Source organism: Gobio gobio (assembly GCF_949357685.1).
Source record: "Gobio gobio genome assembly, chromosome: 20".
NCBI lineage: Eukaryota > Metazoa > Chordata > Actinopteri > Cypriniformes > Gobionidae > Gobio > Gobio gobio.
Window position 1 is genome coordinate 8,814,620 of NC_137113.1, and position 22,744 is coordinate 8,837,363.

Genomic DNA, 22,744 nt, shown 5'->3' on the forward strand with positions numbered 1-22,744 from the left:
CCTGCCCCAGAGAGCATGCCAAAAACACATTTAAATTTACTCCCTCTAAATGATATGTAAGTGTGAACTTGTGAAACTCTCATTAGTAGACTGTTAGGTTAGGGTTAGTAGAGTAAGTTGACATGTAGTTGCAAAGTTACTTATAGTCAGTAGATTGTTTGTTGGAGGACCATCACAATAAAGAGTTAGCAGATATTAAGCAGTAGATGCCATTTACATTAAGTACAAATATATCGCTTTGTTTGCTAAACATCTGGTTGGACAAGACAAGATTACGGAAATCACCTTATCTTTGAGAGTGGCAATAGTGTAGGGGTAAGACACATGGCATCAAGTTTTGACGCAAATCGACCCATGGTTCGAATCCGCCTTTTGCCGAACTCACTCTACTCCCTTTTCCCATTACATATCAGATCAGAAAGTCATTTATTTTCAATAAAAATTTAGAAAATATTAGAAAAGTGGAAATAAAGCATCTAACATGTGTTTAATAATAAGTGTTTATCGGTTAGGGGTAGGTAAACAGACAAGTAATGAATTAGAGACGATAAAAGTGAGTGGGTCCAATATCATTGATCGTAAAAAGTGGGTGGGTCTTGTCCCACCTACATACAATGCTTCCGACGCCCATGGCACTAAAAGAGGTTCTTGGCTCGTGATCATAGGGGAACCTCTTTAAGTTCTGTATAGCACCAATCTTGGTGCTTCAGTGGTTCTTCACCGGTTCTTCTCGGTTCTTTGGCTGAGGTGCTATATAGTACCACTACCATATACAGAACCTGTTATGATATGGTGCTATATAGCACCAAAAGTGGTTCCACAATGATTACGACCCAAGAACCACTTTTAGTGCCATATAGCACCATTTTTTTAGAGTGTACTTTAATGAGAGTTAGTTGGTGCAGATGCTGTTACTTATTGTTGGTAGAATGTCTAATGGACCATCAAAATAAAGTTTTACTGAATTTTGGATGTCACATAAAAACAGTAGATGGAAATGCCAAGATGTGCAGAAATTCAAAAAATGTGCATAAAAAATGTGTGCAATAGGTGATTCTCTACAAAAACATTTGTATTATTCTGATTGAAAGTCTCCTCATATCCTGATAGCAATCACTATGTTAAGCTGTCTAAGTGTATGTATGTACACTCACCTAAAGGATTATTAGGAACACCTGTTCAATTTCTCATTAATGCAATTATCTAATCAACCAATCACATGGCAGTTGCTTCAATGCATTTAGGGATGTGGTCCTGGTCAAGACAATCTCCTGACAATCTCCTGAAGCTATTTTGAGTGTGGCATGGTTGTTGGTGCCAGACGGGCCGGTCTGAGTATTTCACAATCTGCTCAGTCACTGGGATTTTCACACACAACCATTTCTAGGGTTTACAAAGAATGGCGTGAAAAGGGAAAAACATCCAGTATGCGGCAGTCCTGTGGGCGAAAATGCCTTGTTGATGCTAGAGGTCAGAGGAGAATGGGCCGACTGATTCAAGCTGATAGAAGAGCAACTTTGACTGAAATAACCACTCGTTACAACCGAGTTATGCAGCAATGCATTTGTGAAGCCACAACACGCACAACCTTGAGGCGGATGGGCTACAACAGCAGAAGACCCCACCGGGTACCACTCATCTCCACTACAAATAGGAAAAAGAGTGTGCCAATTGGGCATATATATATATATATATATATATATATATATATATATATATATATATATATATATATATATATATATATATAATATCGTCTGTTGAAGGCGGACCATGAAATGTACATTCAATAATTTCATTCAGTCCAACAACTCTCCTTCTGAACCAACAACAAGTGGCACTGGCAAAGGATCTACAAATATATATCTTCATCGGAGCCAAGCAGTCTCTCTTCGTGGAAACCCTGTTATGCAAGTAATATTACACACTGACACGTTTTGGTAGCTACACAACCAAAAACGTGCTGCATCTAATTACATCTTTAAAAAGTTGTTTGCGTTCGATATTGTAGAACTGTTACTCACTTTACTGTGAAGTTTTCTCACAGGTGAATGACACATGATGTAATCCAATAACGTTGTCTCTGGTCAACATGGCTTCTGGTCTTTGTACGTTCATTTGTTTTGGAGGTGTGGCTTTGGATGCGATTTGCAGGGATCAAATCATTAAAAATGTGACACTTTGAGCGCTGTTGAGTGGAATCGTAAAAACCTCTGACTGGCCATTGTGCGCATGCACTCATCAAATATGTCTGTGATTGGCTACATTGACCAGAGCTTCAAAAACATATTATAAATTTACATCAATGACGCTTTTCACAGAGCACTTAAACAGATACACACGGGAACGTTTGAATGCAGGCGCCTTTCAGCCTACCGATCCGCCGGTCGACGCCTGCTTGTGTTTTTGAACGCTCCCGCTTTCAAAACACTTTCAAACACTTCCGTGTGTTTCCAAACGCTCCCGTGCGTTGATCATTGTAGCCAATCACAGACACATCCGATGAGCGCATGAGCAAAATGGCCAGTCAGAGGTGTTTACGATTCCGGCTCAACAGCGCTCAAATTGTCAAATTTTTTTAATTTCAGTACCGACTTGGTATCGCGGTACTTTTGACAATAATCAATTGTCAAATATCAGGCATCCAAATGCAAGAGAACATGAGAGTGTTTATTGCAATTTTTTTCTGCGCAGCAGCGTCCAGATATTTCAGATATTTTGCGGCAAATTCCCAGGAAGTGGTGATTTTGTTCTTGAACACATGGAATAGAAACACTGTTTTTTTTTGTAAATGTTTTTTGCGATATTCCAAATTTTGGTCATACGTTAAATTCGCAACTTTGGATGGAAACTCCGCTTCGCTGGGATAGATAGATCAGACGAAGATGGATGGATGGATGGATGGATGGATGGACAAAAGAATGGATGGACGGACATGATAGATAGATAGATAGATAGATAGATAGATAGATAGATAGATAGATAGATAGATAGATAGATAGATAGATAGATAGATAGATAGATAGATAGATAGATAGATAGATAGATAGATAGATAGATAGATAGATAGATAGATAGATAGATAGATAGATAGATAGATAGATAGATCGATCCACAGGGCTAATTTAAATTTGTTGTTCTTCAACAAAAAAAGTTTTTTTTTTTTAAAAAGTCTCATTTTATATTCATAATTATATCCAACAACAATCTTATGATTTGAAGATTTTAATTTTTCTAAAGGCATTTCAACACCAGTTTATTATTAGTGATTACTAATTAACAGAGTTGCACATAAATTATATATCAAATCGGCTTTTTGAAGAGGAAGTGTTCTGTTTTCTTTCTAAGCATGCCATATACTGTGGATATTTTCTGCCATATACTGTATAGATATTTTCTGCCATAGTGTCATTTCCATTGTAATATAAAAGTGGCAAGTTGTAAAATACCAGCTGCATTTCTGGAATTCCTGTCGTTCGTTAGTTTTGATGTCTGCATTTTGATCAATATTGATTGTGATGCATTACCACAACAGTGCTGCACCTGCGCTCGCTCAAGCCGCCATGCTCTCATTTTAACCTCTTTTCTTCTGTCCTTTCCTCCCTTTCTGTGCCTCCTGAGACAGGGTTGATTCTAAAGCACTCATTTTTCTCAATTATCAGGAGATATATACTTGCGTCAGCACTCCAGACCGGTCCCAGATGATGCCACGTCTAATTTTTACCTCCTCACTCTAAGTTTCCTCCACTGAGCCAATTTGTGTGAGTTAGACCTCTGTATGTGCTGGATGCTACAATTGCATAGCAGATGCAAAATGAAAATTCTGTCATCATTTACTCACCCTCAAGTTGTTCCAAACCTGTATGAGTTTCTTTGTTCTGCTGAACACAAAAGAAGATATTTTGAAGAATGATTGTAACAAAGCAGATAGAGCAACCATTGACTACCATAGCATTTTGCCCCTACTATGGTAATCAATGGTTGCTCTATCTGCTTGGTTACAAACATTCTTCAAAATCTCTTCATTTTTGGGTGAACTATCCCTTTAAGTTAGTGACCTAAAATGATGTTTTGTACTATAGAAAAGATGGATCATATCATTCATTTTTTTAAATATATTATTTTGTCCACAGAGTTCACAGTTAGTGAGACATTTTGTGCCACAAACAGTCATTATTTAGATTTTTATGACCATTTCCCACCTTCTTTCTAACCCTTAGAATTGAATCTGCCTTTTTTGGTTCTGCTACACTCTCTTTGCATGTGAAATGAGAAATTTGCAAGTTGTAGGTATGCTGTTTAATGTTATATAAAGTAGTTTTTTACTGTTCCATCCTACATCGACAGCCTCTTTGTAATATGTTGAAATTTATTGATTGAGTTAGCCATTTTTACAATTGTTTTTTTCAATGGGGAAAAAGGTAAGAGTTTGTGAAAGTTACAGTATGTCTTCATTGTATAATGATCTCTTTTAACTTAAAAGATCAAGGGAGCTTTGATTCCTCGTGATATGCTGTTTAAGGATTTGTGTTGAACATTAAGTGACTTCAAGGGGCCATAATATTCACTTTTCGAGTGAATATTACCTCTCTTTCTGAGCCTTTTTGCTACTTTACCTGTAAGACTATGTTGTGACTGGCTAACCTCTTCGCATTTTCCAGAGAATTCTGAATTGATCTAAACTGAGTTTACTCACACTCTTGGGTGTGTTTTGGGCATAACGTGCATCTCCCATTCCCTTTAAAAGCCAGTTGCGTTTGAACCATGGCAGATTTGCTATTTAAATGGCGAGATTTGTGAGCAGAAAGACTGAACGCTTCTCCAGAGAGGAATCCTTTTATTTTTAACATTAAAAAATGCTTGTGTGCTGCTCCGGGTCCCTGTGTGTGTAATACGCAGAGTGTATGCGTGTTGTGCACCCGCCTATAGGCGCATATTACTAACACGCTCTTTAAATAACACAACCAATACTGTGACTTTAGACCAGGTTTTTGCTGGTCAATGGTGCAGTCGTTTTCTGTTGCCTCAAAATAGCAGAGCGCCAACAATGCGCCTGAACAAACCTGGTTTTCAGACTAGCACGCCCATGGGTGAACAGATGGGCACGATTGCATTTGCTACTTAAACAACGTGGCACAGGACATGAAAATGATAACTGCATCAGGCTGAAACTAGCAAAAACACTTGAGACTGGAAGAGTTTGGTTTTGCACTGCGTTTCCGCACTGCAAATCCACTTTGCATGTGTAGCGTGGTGGTGGGGATAGAAAGTTGACAAATACCAACTCCTTAATAGTAATATAATATAACAAGCTTACTACGCCACCCCTTTTCAGAGAAAGGGGAAATATACCCAATGGAAATAGGGCACACAGGTTCGTTACCATGGAGGGCAAAGAAACATGGATATCAGTACAAAATAAGTTTATTAAGTTCACATAAATAGATCAAACTTTCAGGTCATGGCAATGCAGAATGTCACTTAAATGAGCTACAATATAGCAGAGTACGTCACCACACACACAAAACAAGGAAACATTTTATTACTAAGGGGACTGAGGCTTACCCGTAGCGGGGTAGGCTAGCTGGAAGGTGATTTAGCACAATACCCAAAAAAAGGAAAACAAACAAAATTGCAATAAACAAAACAAATCATACAGTGAAAATGTAACGACTGACTATACAAACAGAGGAAACATGCCAAAGTAAAGAAAAATAACAAATTAACACACACGCAACCGGTAGCAATATGACCAGAGCAAACTTGCGTGCACAACTCAGGCATGTGCAGCGGTAGATGGATCGAACGGCTTTAGCTTGGAAATAAACACACATACAGCAAAACAGCACGAGTTTCACACCAACAAATATTCAAACTTAACCCGTGGAGCCCCAAACCAAACACTTGTCTGGCATTGAATGGCCTATCAAGGACGCGTACCCAGGTAGCCTAGTCTCAGTCTTTATATAGACAGTAATCGAATTCCTGAAAGGCTCTCACTAAAAACGTGGGAGGGAACTTACTCACCCTGCCATACATGCACTTCAAAAGGATGAGAACTTGTGCCGGAATTGATACGGAATGAAAAACGCACTACTGTTCGCTACTGTTTGTATCACTGTGTATCAAGCACTGACAAAGCCTCTTGGGCTAAAATTCAGATATAGTAATGGGTGTCTTGTTTCCGACACGCGCTGTAAGCGGTAGACCAATCACAACAGACTGGGCCATCTGACCAATCAGAGCAGAGTAAGCTCTCGGAAAGGAGGCATTTAAAGAGATGAATCTTCGAATTAACCATTTTCAGACTATTCTAGAAATGAAGTAATGTGCAATGTATATATTATGAGAAAAGTAAAGTGTTTTTTGACCTTTGATGCATGTAAATCTTTTGTAGGAGACTTCAAAACAAAATTACAAACCTTTAAATTAGTATAGTAGGGGTGCTTTAAGTTAACACCACACTAAAGGTGAACAATGATTCCAATTTTAGTGTTTTCTTGGATCATAGAGTCTCAACCATCTTCAACCATGTCCTTCCAGTCAGGTCAGGTATTATGTAGTGATCTCTCCCCCTCACCCTGAGCTTTCCTCCCTGATCCTACACCACAGTCACCTGCGGTTTCAATAATGGATAGGAGTAGACGCACACTTGGAATGAAGCCAGAGACTATGGATGTCCCGTGGAGCCATAATGGAGTTTACTCCCCCATAAAACAGTTTGCCAGCGCACTGTCTGCTGTCCCTGTGCTTATTTATAGCTGTGTTTCATTGAGTTGACACTGATGGAGAAGGGCTGTTGACTTTTCCTCACCAGTGAGTCGGTTCAATCAGCCTGTGTGAGGCACAGAGGGAATGCAGCACTACTGACGGCCTGAACACACTCCTGCTCCGGCACCCAGTAAATGAGCGCTGGGCCTCAATGCCAGCTGCCAAATTCTCCATCATTCCCGATGTTTGGAAGGCTCCACGCATGCTGTGAGAGGAGATGCGTCAGAGAGAAATACATTTATATGGTGGAAGAATATACAAGGAGAATTTTCTCATGGGGTCGGCACTTTTTGATTTAACACAATTTGAGAGAGGAAATAGTTTTCTATTGATGATTGGTAATTTATTTTAACGGGTCAAAATATTTTGCAGAAAAAAATGAAGCCTAACATTAAAGGCCATTTTTAGTTTTGACACTGTCACAATTTTTAAGAAAAAGCACATTTTATTTTTCAGTTGTTTATGTGCCCGGTAGTATGTCTATTACTATTTTCATTATTTTCAAAGTAGATATTTCATTACTGCAATAAAAATATTGACACGTGCATGTTTTACAGTTCTATAATAAAATAGTATGTGTATATATATATATACAATTTAAAATAACTGATTTTGTCACATTTTAAAATGTAATTTATTCCTGTCATTCAAAAGTGAATTTTCAGCATCATTACTTCAGTCTTCAGTGTCACATGATCTTTCAGAAAACATAATATAGCGTTAATTAGACTAATTTATGTAAGAGAGACAACTGTGTTAAAGGCGTTAAAATAGCTGTGGCTTCAATCGAACCCGGTGCGCACCAACAGTGTGAAAGCACCCTTAATTTTCACTGTCAGTGTTCTTGAAAATTGTATCGCTTCTTCTTTCAAACTTTGATTAAATCAAAAACAAAATGTATTTTTTTTTAACATTATGTTGACTAAAAGTAACTTTGCAACTACATGTCAACTAACTCTCATTAGAGTATTAATAGACTGTTTGCTTAATATCTGCTAACTCTCTTTTGTGATGTTCCCGCAACAGACATTCCACTGACTATAAGTAACATTGCAAGTATACGTCAACTTATTCTAACCCTACCAGTTTACTAATACTCTACTTACACTCTAATGAGAGTTAGTAGACATGTAAGTGCAATGTTGCTTATAGTCAACAGAATGTGTTAAAGGAACCATCAAAGTAAATTAAAACCTGTTTTTTGTTTTTTCTCCAGGTTATTAAAGCAAAATAAACCTCTGCCATCATCTACTCACTCTCAAGTTGTTCCAAACCTGTATGAGTTTCTTCTGTTCAACTCAAAAGAAGATATTTTGAAGAATGTCGGTAACCAGACAGTTGACGGCACCCATTGACTTCCATAGACTTCCAACTATGGAAGTCAATGGGTGCCGTCGACTGTCTGGTTACCAACATTCTTCAAAATATCTTCTTTTGTGTTCAGCAGATGAAAGAAACTACTTGTAAATGACAGAATTTTCATTCTTGGATGAATTGTACCTTTATTCCCAATCCCAAAATTCATTTTTTTAAGAATCACCAAAAAGCTCTTTTTCATAGTGACCATGACTGTGAAGCTGCATAATGTACCATAAAAGTAGTCCATGCAACTCCAAATTCTTTCCAAGTCTTCTGAAGTCACACAGGTTTGACAGAATGAAATATCCCTATAACTGGTCAACTGTTTTTTTTTTTTTAACATACATAAGTGCCTACTCTATTTCATTGTTAAAATGTCATGACCTGTACCATGCGGGCTGTTTTTGTTGTATTATCTGGACAGCTGCAGACATCACTGGTTCCTTCATTATAGAACATGGTTCCCTTGACCCCATCGGACTGAGCCTCAGTGCATGACTGTGTGAAAAGGGTTTCCAGTAATCATTGGGCTATGGGTAAAAAAAAAATGCAGGTTTCTTTCCAGGCTCAGTATCACATTCATTAAATATTCAGGTTTTTTTTGTCTCATTGTCTCTGGTGTTGAAATAATGAGGGTGCTGGTGATGAAATACGGTCTTTGTTGTGTTTGCAGGCAATGCTGCTGAAAACAGGCCACCACATTAACCCATAGAGCTTCAGCGATGCCCACAGAACATGTCGAAAATACCAATCCAAACAACATGAATCTAAGAATCATCACCCAAAGTTTATATACAAAAGCATGATTGTCTAAAGCACACTGAACAATTTACAACTGTTGTTTGTCAGACTATGAGCATGATCTCGGCTGTAAGTTGAGTCACACTGCATCCAGAATTTTACTTCATTAATCTGTGACACATTCAGTGATTTGTGTGGGTTAGAAATGGCGGCTCACAACACAAAACAATCTCTAGTGTTAATTTAATTATGGTTTCTCTTGAAAAACCAACTGGGTAACACTATAATACCTGCAGGCTATGAATCATTCGTTAAGCATTAGTAAATAGTTAATAATTTATAAATCATTCATAGAAATTCATAAGCAGTTTATAACTATAGCTATAAATGCTATATTCTAAGATTTATAATGTACATTTAAGTAGTTTATTAATAATTTACATACACTTTCTGAATTATCTTATGAACCACTGACAACTCCTAAATAACTACTTTGTAAATAATGTAATACTTAATTTAGAAATGATAAATTACATTCTTCTTTAAGACAAATAAAATCGGAGTTATATTTAAAAAGTCCTGGCTAATCCAAGCTTTATAATAGCAGTAGTTGTAGCTCTGTTTTTGAAGTCCATAAAAATGCAGCTGTCCGTCAAATAACGTGCTCCACACCCTTAATAAAAGCCTTCTGAAGCGAATCGATACGTTTGTGTAAGAAAAATATCCATATTTAAAACTTTATAAAGTAACGTTCCGGCCGATCGCTTGGTGGCAGTAGTTTTTCAGTCACAAAATGGCGCCAGATAGTCAACGACACTGGAGTGACACGTTAAGCATATAAGTAGTACCGGTCAAGATAACTTGTAGTACCTGGATGAGCTGTGTGTTATTCTCTTTGGCGGTTGTTATCTGGGAATAACATACTGCTGGAATGCGCAATTGACCAATCAGAATCATGTATTCCACAGAGCCGTGTAATAAATCAAGAATCAAGCATTTATAGCTGTATTTATTAACTGCTTATTGTCTATTAATGCTTTATAAATGATGAATTAACTATTTACTAATGCTTAACTAATGATTCATAGCATGCAGTTATTATAAAGTGTTAACGAAAACGGGAAAAAAACAAGATTGTGTGTGTGTGTGTGTTTGTGTGTGGAACAAGTGGTGCTTTGTTGTTTTCTCGCTAATTGCGTCATCAGGTTCTGCTCTCCTATTGGTTCTTGATTTGACGGTTTGCATAGAAGTTGTCGCAAAACTGAACCAGAATTTCGTCTAAGGTAATATTTGCTCACAATGGCCATTAATTGGCTGTCGACAAAATTGTCAAACTAGTGATTAAAGATTTTGGCACCCGGCTTTATGTTTAAACTGGATGCGTGAGAAATGTTAATTGTTTGTATGTTTGTGTGTCTTGCTGACAAATGTGTGCAGTAACAAATGAACATTTTCCATCAACACTTAATTAGTCACACTGAATTCTAATATCTAGGAACACAAATGAAACTGGACATATTCAGCTGATATTTTTTTCTGGCATGTCAAAGTTAATGAGGAAACCGGATATGAATAACTTGTTTTCTGTGGCCAAGAAGATTGTACATGACAGTTTGCTGGAGGTCATGTTTATTATAGTCAGAAATGCCTCATTGGAAATTGCTTTTTTATTTACCTTTCCACAATACATGTCTTTTTATTTAAATATCAACAAAAACAATTGTCAATAAAATAAAATGTTTGGAGACTGAAAGCTCTAACTGAGGTATTGCAGTTAAAAAAGAAGAAAATTCAAATTCATAATGAAATGGTGAAAAATGTCAACATAATAACATACATACTCATGTCTCAGCAATAAGGATGACATTGGAAACTTTCCCTTTTTTGTCGCCATTTCTTACATCCAAAGATTATGTACAAATGTTTTCATGTCTTGAAAACAAACATTTGAATTCCTGGGATGTTTTGAGCATTGTTGTTCATTCTGTTGATTTCAATGTCACCCAGGTAACACTAGCAGGCTAAAATAAACCCTTTGTTGAAATTGACTTTGCAATGTGTTGAGAATGATGTCCAAATCTGTAGCATTTTGCATTGTACAGTGCTATGCACTGAATCACTTTCCATTTAAATGTAGGAATTAATGGCATATATATTAACAGTCTTAATACTTTATAATCTTGGGCCCAATCCCATTTCTACCCCTTAGCCCTTCCCGTTCACCTGGTAGGGGTGAGGGGAAAGGCCAGATAGCCCTTCAAACGAAGATTTTTCGGGACCACACTTCGAACGAAGGGGTATGAGGAATTTCCCTGCATACACGACTACCGTGCTGCTACAATGTGTGTAGGAATGTTGCAACTCGGGATCGATCACTTGTGTGAACATTGCCCGCTACACTCTAAAAAAAAAAGGTTCTATATGGCACCAAAAATGGTTCTTGGCTCGTAATCATAGGGGAACCTTTTTTAAGTGCTATATAGCACCAATTTGGTGCTTCAGTGGTTCTTCAGAGGTTCTTCACCGGTTCTTTGACTAAGGTGCTATATAGCACCGCTACCATATACAGAACATGTTAAGATATGGTGCTATATAGCACCAAAAGTGGTTCCTCTATGATTACGATAAAGAACCATTTTTGGTGCCATATAGAACCTTTTTTTTTTAGAGTGTAGCGGCCGGCTCGGATCGAAGGATATCTTAAACGAAGAGAACAGTTTGGCCCGATTGGAAAAGCGGCTCCACCAGTCTTGTAGGTTCTGTATCGTCTTAGCAAACTCGAAGGCTCGTATGTTTTCAAACTGAAAACGAGCACCGTTTTCTTAAGTCCAAGTCAAGTCACCTTTATTTATATAGCGCTTTTTACAATGCCAATTGTTTCAAAGCAGCTTCACAGTGTTAAACAGGAAAATAATGCATCAGAATTTGATTCGGCTGTACAGTCGCTCTGGAGAAAACGGTGATGTCATCCAGCTCATTTCAATGATCATATAGTGACAATGCGGGCAGATCAGTAATTTAGTTGAATTTTTTTTTTTTATATTTAGTGTCCCCAACTGAGCAAGCCAAGCCAAAGGCGACAGTGGCAAGGAACCAAAACAACGTTGAGAGTGCGTAATCTGTTAAACGTGCACGCGCCTGATTTCTGATAGATATGTGCACTTCATTGCTGTTCATACTGGTTAAATGTTACAGGACACCAATAAAACAAACGGGGAATGATGTAGAGTTTCCGATACTAGTATCGGAAATATCACCAATACCACAACAAATTCTGAAGCACACCATAAAATAATTCTAGCAATTCATACAGGGCTAGTAGTATATACAGCTATATATACAGATGCACACCCAGGTATCGGATCAGTACTCGGTATCGGCCGATACCCCGAGCCCAGGTATCGGAATCGGTATCGGGAATGGAAAAAGGGTATTGGAACATCTTTAGTATGATGACATGTAATGGTGTTGTAGTGGTGTCCCATTTCTTAGGGGAATATTTTCACCCCTACTCCTTGTCACTCTGTTAAAATAGATGGGTATAAAATAGAATTGGGATTGGGCCTTAATCTTATTTTGCAAGTAAAACAATGCTTGTTAGTTTTTTTTTTCCTGACACATAAAGATCAATGCAGTGAAATAGCTGGTACCATTGATATTGTCAACATAAAAAAATCCACATTGTTGAGCCCTGAATATGGTTTTTAGTATGTATAAAAGCGGACAGAAAATGTAAAATTGCATTTCAACCAGAATAAATTAAATAATTTAATCATACTTGCAAATAGCTCAATGAATTGAATGCAGCCAAAACATCTAAACAGTCCTTTCAATTAAATGTCTCTCTGTAAACAGAACCCACTTGCTCTGACTTGAGATTTACAACGCTTCACACAGCTCTACATGAATTTTCTGTAAAAAGCATCACTTCCATTTTACGATACCATGACAAATTTAATTACAACAAACCGTTAGACAACATTTGAAAAATTCTATCGACACACAACACCACTTACCGATTCTCACAGATGCTGTGGAGAATCTGTCTTACGGTACGTTTACACGACAACGATGTGCTAAAAACGGAAACGTTTTTCCTTTGCGTTTTTTTGCGTACAGATACAATGTCGTCAAAATGATCCCCGTTCACAAGGATTTCGTGAAAATGACTAAAAACGCTGTATCATGCATGCCAGGCCAGTAGATGGCGATGCCACTTTGTAAAGAAACACTACACGCCTATAGACTGAACACATAATACACATGCGCATGACGTCACCGTTTTTCCGCGTTTTTGTAGTTTACACTGAGACAACAAAATGCCATTGTCGCATAAATAAATGGCCAAAACGCATTAAAAGCTTTCCGTTTTTAGTTGAAAAAACGGTATCGTGTAAACGTTCCTTTACTCTGACAAATGGTTTCATTTCTACGGTCACTTTCAACACTGCTCCAGGTAAATCAACATCTATTTACAATTATTATAAAAATCATTTTCCACCTTTGTGCACAGGTCAATGGCTTTAGATGCTTCTATCGAGTCAAACTCTGTATTCGTGTTCAGTGTTGTGATTCAGGACCCTTGTTATACTCAAACCGGAGATTATGAGCTTCAATATGAAACACGTTCAGATATACAGAGTTAATCCCCAAACCACTGCCCAGATCCTGCTGGTTCTGTATTGGTTACTTTGTTTCAAAGTCAGTCATTGAAAAGCAAACATCGACACTGCCCTCAGCGTTTGGTCAGACATCTGGGCAGATGTTTCATACGCCGCGATAAACAGTTACAAGATATCAGTTCACAGTAGTGTGGAGACTTCACGTCCCTGTCTGCAAACACTCATCTCATCTTCCTCAGGCGCATTCTGTTCTCCTTGTCTCGCTTCTTCAATGTGTTGATGAACTGGGTAAAAAATAGTTCCTGGTCTTTTCTCTTCAGAACCTGCTTGAATCGAGGATCTTTTCCGTACTTGTCCGAAAACTCTTTAAACGTTGACCTACAAAAGAGAACATCAAAATGAGGTCCTTGACTGTCATCCAATGTTTTATGTCATCAGTGTGATGGTCCTCAATTGTCTGGCTGTGATTCAGGTGTATGGCTAAACTTTGAGGAGATGTAGTGTGAACAGACCCGGTTCCAGAATCAAATCCCTGAGGGTGCTTCTGAAATTACTGAGGGTGCTCTAGTAAAGTGCAGATGTATAGGTTAAGAAACGGCTCAACCATAGCAGTGTACAGTGAGACATTTAAACTTAAACTTTCCAAGTTTCCGAAACTTTGCAACCCTATTTACAAGTCATCACTTTTACCAACAAGTGGAATAGAATTTCAAAAATATTTTGCTACAAATATTTTTCTGTTAGTCTGCCTTTACATTGCTTTAATGCGTTACTATTTTAACATATCACATTTCTGTCCCGTGCATTTATATGTAGATATCACTACAGAAACTTGCAGTCATTGTTTTAGAAGCATTACAAACAATAGTTTACTGTATTGGATTATACAGGCAGCCTCAAAAGCGAGCCAAGACTGCTCCCTTTACAATCACTAAAATGCTGTTGCTTTATCAGTTCATCGCAAACTCATATTATATAGTTTCTTTATTATCAATGAAGCTGCCAACAATGCACAATAAATCTCTTACTTACATTGTGTCTACACTTTGTTTGTTAAAGGGAATGTCTAATGCTATTTCATGTATTCTGACTTATTTACACTGTTGGATTCTCATGCTACACATGGCCAATGTTTCAAAAAATTAGTTGGATGTATGATGAAGCATTTCTGTTCCAAATACACTCCTTCAGGATTCATAAGAGTTTCGTTAAGTTTTTTTTCCTTACATTTACATTACATTTATGCATTTGGCAGACGCTTTTATCCAAAGCGACTTACAGTGCACTTATTACAGGGACAATCCCCCTGGAGCAACGTGGAGTAAAGTACCTTGCTCAAGGACACACTGGTGGTGACCGCTGGGATAGAACCAGCAACCTTCTGCATATCAGTTCAGTGGTTTAACCCACTGGACCACCATCTCCTTGAGTAAGCCCTGTGACGTCAAGGGTGGATTTCCTTGTATGGGCACTTCTCCTGGATGAGCGTGTGCACACATCAACCAGAGCGAGGTTCGGGTGTGTGTGTGTGTGTGTGTGTGTGTGTGTGTGTGTGTGTGTGTTTGTGACTCTTTAGCACTGCCCACTGCACGCCTCCACGAGCTCGGCTGTTTTCGGAAAGAATCTGTACAGCGTATCGGTCTTTAATAAATATGATAAAACTAAAGACTCTTCTGAGATATGAAGGATGCAATAGGGGAGAGCGGGGCACAACCTAACATGGGGCTAGTGGTAACACACATGGTTTAAAACTTTCCACACATGCCAGCATGACAAAACTTATGGTGATGATACACAGGGCAACGTTTTAAACAATGTTACTAGGCAATGTTGCCGTCAAAGGGCAACCAGGTAAGACACAGGGCCCATGACCGATCTAAAGTATCCAGATAGAAATTTGTTGCCCATTCCCAATGGGAAAGTGGCCAAGCAACATTGCTTTGTAACATTGCCCAGCAACATTGCTCATAAAAGTTGCCCCATGTATCATCACCTTTAGTGTATTTACTAGTTGCCAAATCAACACTATATAGATAAAAAATTGCGTCAAAATTAAAAATCTTTGGAAGATATCGCTGACCATTTATTTTACCATAGCAAAAGTAAATTTCTTACTTGCGTAAATTTTTCATCTCTGTTTTTTGTGTTTATTTAAAATTAGATTTTTATAATATTATATCTGTTATTTAACAGTTGAGATGGTTCTTTAATGCTGATCTAACCAGCAGAAGACACAAGCCGGGTTTGAATCCCAGTCCCACATACGGGGCATGTTGTCACATTTCACTTCAATTCTTTAATGGGTATTACACCGTATTAATGAAACAAAACCACATAATTGTACTAGACGTGTGAAATTAATGTGGGAAAAAAAATGAATACTCTGAACACGCAAGTGGATTTACACAAACTGAGAAAGTCAAAAAGCATTAGGTTGTGCCCCGCTCTCCCCTACTACTCTATAGGGACTCGAGATTAACATGAGATTGGCAGAAACTGTGGTTGTTATGTACCCTTTAATGAGAGGTTTCGTGAGCCTGCATAACTCGGCACTGACTAAAATCTCTGACGTTTTGAGCGATGAGTGAATTCTAACTTAAACACCTCTGATTGGCCACTGCGTTCAAGAGATAAACAACTATGTCTGTGATTGGCTACATAGCTCACCGCTGCAAAAACACGTGATATATACACTCACCTAAAGGATTATTAGGGACACCTGTTCAATTTCTCATTAATGCAATTATCTAATCAACCAATCACATGGCAGTTGCTTCAAAGCATTTAGGGGTGTGGTCCTGGTCAAGACAATCTCCTGAACTCCAAACTGAATGTCAGAATGGGAAAGAAAGGTGATTTAAGCTATTTTGAGCGTGGCATGGTTGTTGGTGCCAGACGGGCCGGTCTGAGTATTTCACAATCTGCTCAGTTACTGCGATTTTCATGCACAACCATTTCTAGGGTTTACAAAGAATGGTGTGAAAAGGGAAAAACATGCAGTATGCGGCAGTCCTGTGGGCGAAAATGCCTTGTTGATGCTAGAGGTCAGAGGAGAATGGGCCGACTGATTCAAGCTGACAGAAGAGCAACTTTGACTGAAATAACCACTCGTTACAACCGAGGTATGCAGCAAAGCATTTGTGAAGCCACAACACGCACAACCTTGAGGCGGATGGGCTACAACAGCAGAAGACCCCACCGGGTACCACTCATCTCCACTACAAATAGGAAAAAGAGGCTACAATTTGCACGAGCTCACCAAAATTTGGACAGTTGAAGACTGGAAAAATGTTGCCTGGTCTGATGAGTCTCGATTTCTGTTGAGACATTCAGATGGTAGAGTCAGAATTTGGCGTAAACAGAATGAGAACATGGATCCATCATGCCTTGTTACCACTGTGCAGGCTGGTGGTGTAATGGTGTGGGGGATGTTTTCTTGGCACACTTTAGGCCCCTTAGTGCCCATTGGGCATTGTTTAAATGCCACGGCCTACCTGAGCATTGTTTCTGACCATGTCCATCCCTTTATGACCACCATGTACCCATCCTCTGATGGCTACTTCCAGCAGGATAATGCACCATGTCACAAAGCTCGAATCATTTCAAATTGGTTTCTTGAACATGACAATGAGTTCACTGTACTAAAATGGCCCCCACAGTCACCAGATCTCAACCCAACAGAGCATTTTGGGATGTGGTGGAACGAGAGCTTCGTGCCCTGGATGTGCATCCCAGAAATCTCCATCAACTGCAAGATGCTATCCTATCAATATGGGCCAACATTTCTAAAGAATGCTTTCAGCACCTTGTTGAATCAATGCCACGTAGAATTAAGGCAGTTCTTAAGGCGAAAGGGGGTCAAACACAGTATTAGTATGGTGTTCCTAATAATCCTTTAGGAGTGTAGATACATTTCACGTTCTCCAGAGCGCAAACACAAATATTCAAATATGTTTTGTAGTATGACACAAAAAAGGCAGGTCCCAGGCACTCAGTCAGACGTACAAAAAGGAGAAGGAATTAATTAAAAAGCCTTTATTTGGTATGGCTTAAGTCATATTTTAAAAACTACAAGAGCCAACATGTTTCGACCAAAAAATGGTCTTCTTCAGGGCAAAGCAGCACACAGAGTGAGAATGACACCAAATTATAAGTTGCACCCCACCCATAGTCCAAAAGTGCGATTGCTCTGAAAGGCCTCCATTGGCACAATGGCACTTTACACTCTCAAGACCCTTAAAAGGTACTAAAGACGTCGTTACAAAGTCCATCTCACTACAGTGGTTCTAAAATAACTTTAAGAATCAGCAAGTCGAATCAGCGGTTTGAATCGCCAAATTTCAGCAGTTTGGCGGTTTAACACGCAATCCGAATCATGATTCGACTCACTGATTCATAACGCTTCGAAGCTTCATGATGCCTTGTTTTGAAATCGTCATCACTATGTAAGTCGTTATTTAGGGTTTTTTTGCGCACAAAAACTATTCTTGCCGATTCATAAAGTTATTTTAGAACCACTTTAGTGAGATGGACTTTGTAACGACGTCTTTAGTACCTTTTAAGGGTCTTGAGAGTGTAAAGTGCCATTTTGCCAATGGAGGCCTTTCAGAGCCATCAGATTTTAACTACAATATCTTCATTTCTGTTCCGAAGATGAACGGAGGTCTTACGGGTGTTGAACGACATAAGGGTAAGTAATTAATGACAGAATTTTCATTTTTGGGTGAACTAACCCTTTAAGCCATACCAAATAAAGGCTTTTTAATTAATTAAAAGAGTGCCTGGGACCTGCCTTTTTTGTGTCATTGGATTTTTCCCTACCCCAAGAGCACCTTTTACGGACTATTTAACTCTACTTGAGCGCCGGGTTGAACCTTTTGTAGTTCAATGTTTTGTAGTATATTATTACAGTATGAACTGAGGGTGCTCTTGCTTGCGTTTGACCCTCTAGCACCCCCGTAGAACCGGGCCTGAGTGTGAGTCTCAAGTCTGGAGAAGAGCTGAAAATACATGAACCTACCTCAGAGCACTACAGCAATAATTTCACAAGGAAATCGCAAATTTTGGTGCATTTGCTATCTACTGAAATCTTTAAATAATTTACTAGGGATCTAGTGGTTGCCAGTGTGCTCTGGTTGGTTAGGGTTAGAGAATTTCTAGGCGATTGCTAGGGTGTTTATGATTTTGCTAGGGTATGCAGTTGTTAGTGTGTCCTGGATAATAACTAGATGATTTTGTTGCCTTGTGAGAACTTGCAATGAAAGCATGATGAGGAAATGTTTAATGCAAACATATACATAGATCAATATCAGATTTCTACTCAGCAGTTAACTATTTAAGATGTGCTTTTCTTAAAAAAACTAATTGTTTCGCTTCAAGGACAGGAACTGTGAATGTGTTGTTAAAATTAGTGCATCAGTTCACGTCTCTTCCATCTCTCTCATTATAAATGAATCAGGTAAAGAATACAGTAAAAGCAAAAGCCAGTCTCTGTTCAGCCTGAAAAGAGGCAAACTTCAAGCTGAGAGCTAATCCCTGTGATGTGTTTGAATTCACTTTTGTCAGAGAGAACCTTTAACAAGAAACAAGGTTATAATCAAATACACGAGAACCCAAACTGCAAAGACCATCAGTTATTAGCACTTTTGCTGAATGAATAATCTGCTCTAGAGAGGGTTTTTATTAATGCATCAGCAAAAAGCAGTCAGACTTATTTCATCTCATATACTGTATAAGCTCACCTGGTTGTGATTTTTGACTCCTCCAGCAGTTTTCTGTATTCTTCTTTCGCTTGCTGGAGTTTGCATTTTTTCTCTTTGTGCTCCTCTTTCATTCTTGCTTTGACAAACTGATCATAAATCTGTGGGCAAAAAAAAAAAAAAAAAAAATATATATATATATATATATATATATATATAAACATTTTTAAGGGTCAGATTTACTAACAGCTTGTGCGAACACAAACTCTCTTTTGGCGTTAAAAAAGTACTGTCAGGATTTACTAAAGACACGCAGTGAAAAATGAGTGCTGAAAAGGCATTATTTTTGCACCTGACCATATTGCATATGCATTTGTAGTTTCCATTTCAGATGCAAAATTTATGGGATGAGAGTATTTAAATGAACCATGCAAGGTGATTTACTAAGATTTGCGCTCATCAATTAACTGATCTTTGCGCCATTATTTAATTAATTCACAAGTTCACACTTACTAATAAGTCAGATAGAATGAATGGTAAGTGTATTTGGCGTGCTGTCCGAGAAGAGTGCTCCGAGCTCGGTATTTGGCCCGAACCGAGAGTACTCTCCCCGTATTCCTGGCTGATAGGAACAAGCCAAGAGTGAGGAGTTAGGGTGGTGGAGGGATGCTGAAAACTGTCGAGGAATGTCGGTGGGTCGACTGTGTATATACTGTAAATAGGCTTCCTCTCATGCTGATAGGATAGATGTGGTAATTCTCATTCTCTCCCCGCAACTTTTTGTTACCCTCCTTTCATGCCGCTAGGCTAGAAAGGAGGATCGTGACACTGATGACAAGTTGTTTTGGATAGATCATTTGAACGTGCTCCTCCCGAACTTTGTAAATAACATAATTTTGTGCGTCGCCAGTAAATCATGTGCAGAACTTTCCACTCCTATCGGCGCTTTTAAAGGGTTAGTTCACCCAAAAATGAATATTAGCCCATGATTTACTCACCCTCAAGTCATCCTAGGTGTATATGACATTCTTCTTTCAGACGAATAAAATCTGAGTTATATTACAAATGTCCAGGCTAATCCAAGCATTATAATAGCAGTAACACTTGCTCTGTTTTTGAAGTCCATAAAAATGCATCTGTCCGTCAAATAACGTGCTCCACGCGGCTCTGGGGTGTTAATAAAGGCCATCTGAAGCGAATCGATGCGTTTGTGTAAGAAAACTATCCATATTTACCACTTTGGTTACACTTTATTTTGATAGTCCACTTTAAACATTCTACTAACTATAAGTAACTTTGCAACTACATGTCAACTAACTGTCATTAAAGTATTAGTTGACTGTCAGTGGACTGGTTGGTTATGGTTAGGTTTTGGGGTTCGGGTTAGTAAGTTGAATTGCAGTTGCCAAGTTACTTATAGTCAGTAGAATGTCTGTTGGGGGACCAACAAAATAAAGTTTTAGTAAATATTAATCAGACAGTCTACAAATACTCTAATGACAGTTAGTTGACATGTAGTTGCAAAGTTACTTATAGTTAGTAGAATGTCTAAAGTGGACTATCAAAATAAAGTGTTACCAAAACGGTATAAAGTGAAGTTTCGGCCGACCACCTTCCGTGTTCAATTTATGGAAAAAGTGTTGAAAGGTCCTCTGCCGATCGAAAGACTAACGCGACCAGGTACGCTTGTCATGACGTCACATACGCATCTTGAGTTTCACTTTCAACACTTTTCCACGGAAGGCGATCGGCTGGAACTTTACTTGATAAAGTTTAAATATGGATATTTTTCTTAGACAAACGCACCGATTCGCTTCAGAAGACCTTTATTAACACCCCGGAGCCGCGTGGAGCACTTTATTCGATGGACAGGTGCATTTTTTATGGACTTCAAAAACAGAGCAACTATTACTGCAATTATAATGCTTGGATTAGCCAGGACTTTTTTGATATAACTCTGATTATATTCGTCTGAAAGAAGAATGTCATATACACCTAGGATGACTTGAGGGTGAGTAAATCATGGGCTAATTTTAATTTTTGGGTGAACTGTCCCTTTAAGCCAATTTGCCCTGTTTAGTAAATCAGTATTTAAAAATGTAAAGATACATTTAATGTTTATTTATACCAAGGGGCTGATGAATGCATGAATCTGATTGGTTGACGAACATTCTAAGGTGTGCAAGTAGTTAAAGTAGTTTCAGGCAGATCTTGACCGCATTACAGTTCCATATCACTTCGCAAAATGATTTCAGTTATTTCGAAGGTCCTTACAGACGACAACAGCAAAAGAACCAAAACCCACGACATTAAACAAGCATATTCATATAGTAAACAATAGGATGTTTTTTGCCACAAAATGACATTGTATTATATACGGAAAACACTTAGCCTACTCTCTTTCTCCCACTCAAATGCACACACAAACGGTACAGACACACACTTGTACAGAAACTTTTTTTCAGCGCTGCTCTGATGATTTTATCAGTAAAATGGTTTAACAACTTAAAGGCTACATGACATTTCTTACTAGCGAGGTAATAACGGTGATGTATCTTGAAGCAGATACACTTACAGTATAGACGCTGCTGTCGAATACTGTTGAGAGACGCACAGACTGGTAATTCACACACACTTAATCTCTCTCTCTCTTTCTCTCTCTAATGACTGCATTTTTAACTGCATTAGTCTGCTATAAATGGCTCAAGCCGCCATTACTAGCTCAAAAATTAAGTTTTGGAATTAGCAATGGAGGCACAGGGTTTTAAGAACAAAAACAAATGTCTTGAAATACAAGATATGAACAATGTCTTGAGGTGTGGTAACCGTAGTATAAGCATAATAATTCATTCTGGTCCATTGAATTACTAGAATATATTGCACACATACGCTTCATGTCATGGCCGCATTACCACCTCGGGTGTGCATTGTTTTCTAATAATTCAATGGCCTGTCGTCAATTATTCCTATAGTGCAAATTATTTTCAAAATCATCCTCAATGATGTGATACAGTTTATACAGTTGATGAAAAACCTTCAGAATTACCACCAACTACTAGTATTTTTAAAACCACCAAGGTAATGAAGTTTTAGTCATGTTTGAGGTCGATTGAGGCTGAAGTGAAACCTTTGCATCATACCTGTTTACGTTCCTCTGGAGTCAGCAACAGGTACCGTGGATCAAATACAATTTTGTGCAGTTCTTTCTCCCAGGTGGAGAATGCGGACACCTGTTCAAGACAAGCAGGATGAATGACGATCACACAGAACAAACGCATGTCAATCACCCACTTCATTTCAGACTGCTCCATCTGTAAGATTTGTATCGCTCACTGAATTTTCACTTCTGGGTGAACTATTGGATTAACCTTTACCTCCTTTATTCCTTTAAGGCTGAAGTTTCACTATTGTCCTAGAATCAGTGAATTTCTCACCCCTCTTTCCAGAAGCATGTCTCTGAAATGGCCGATCCGGAGCTCCAGCGGTAATGATCCATTTTTTCCTTCATCACACTCAACAGGATGGTCCAGTCTTTAAAGTGATGGAGACAAA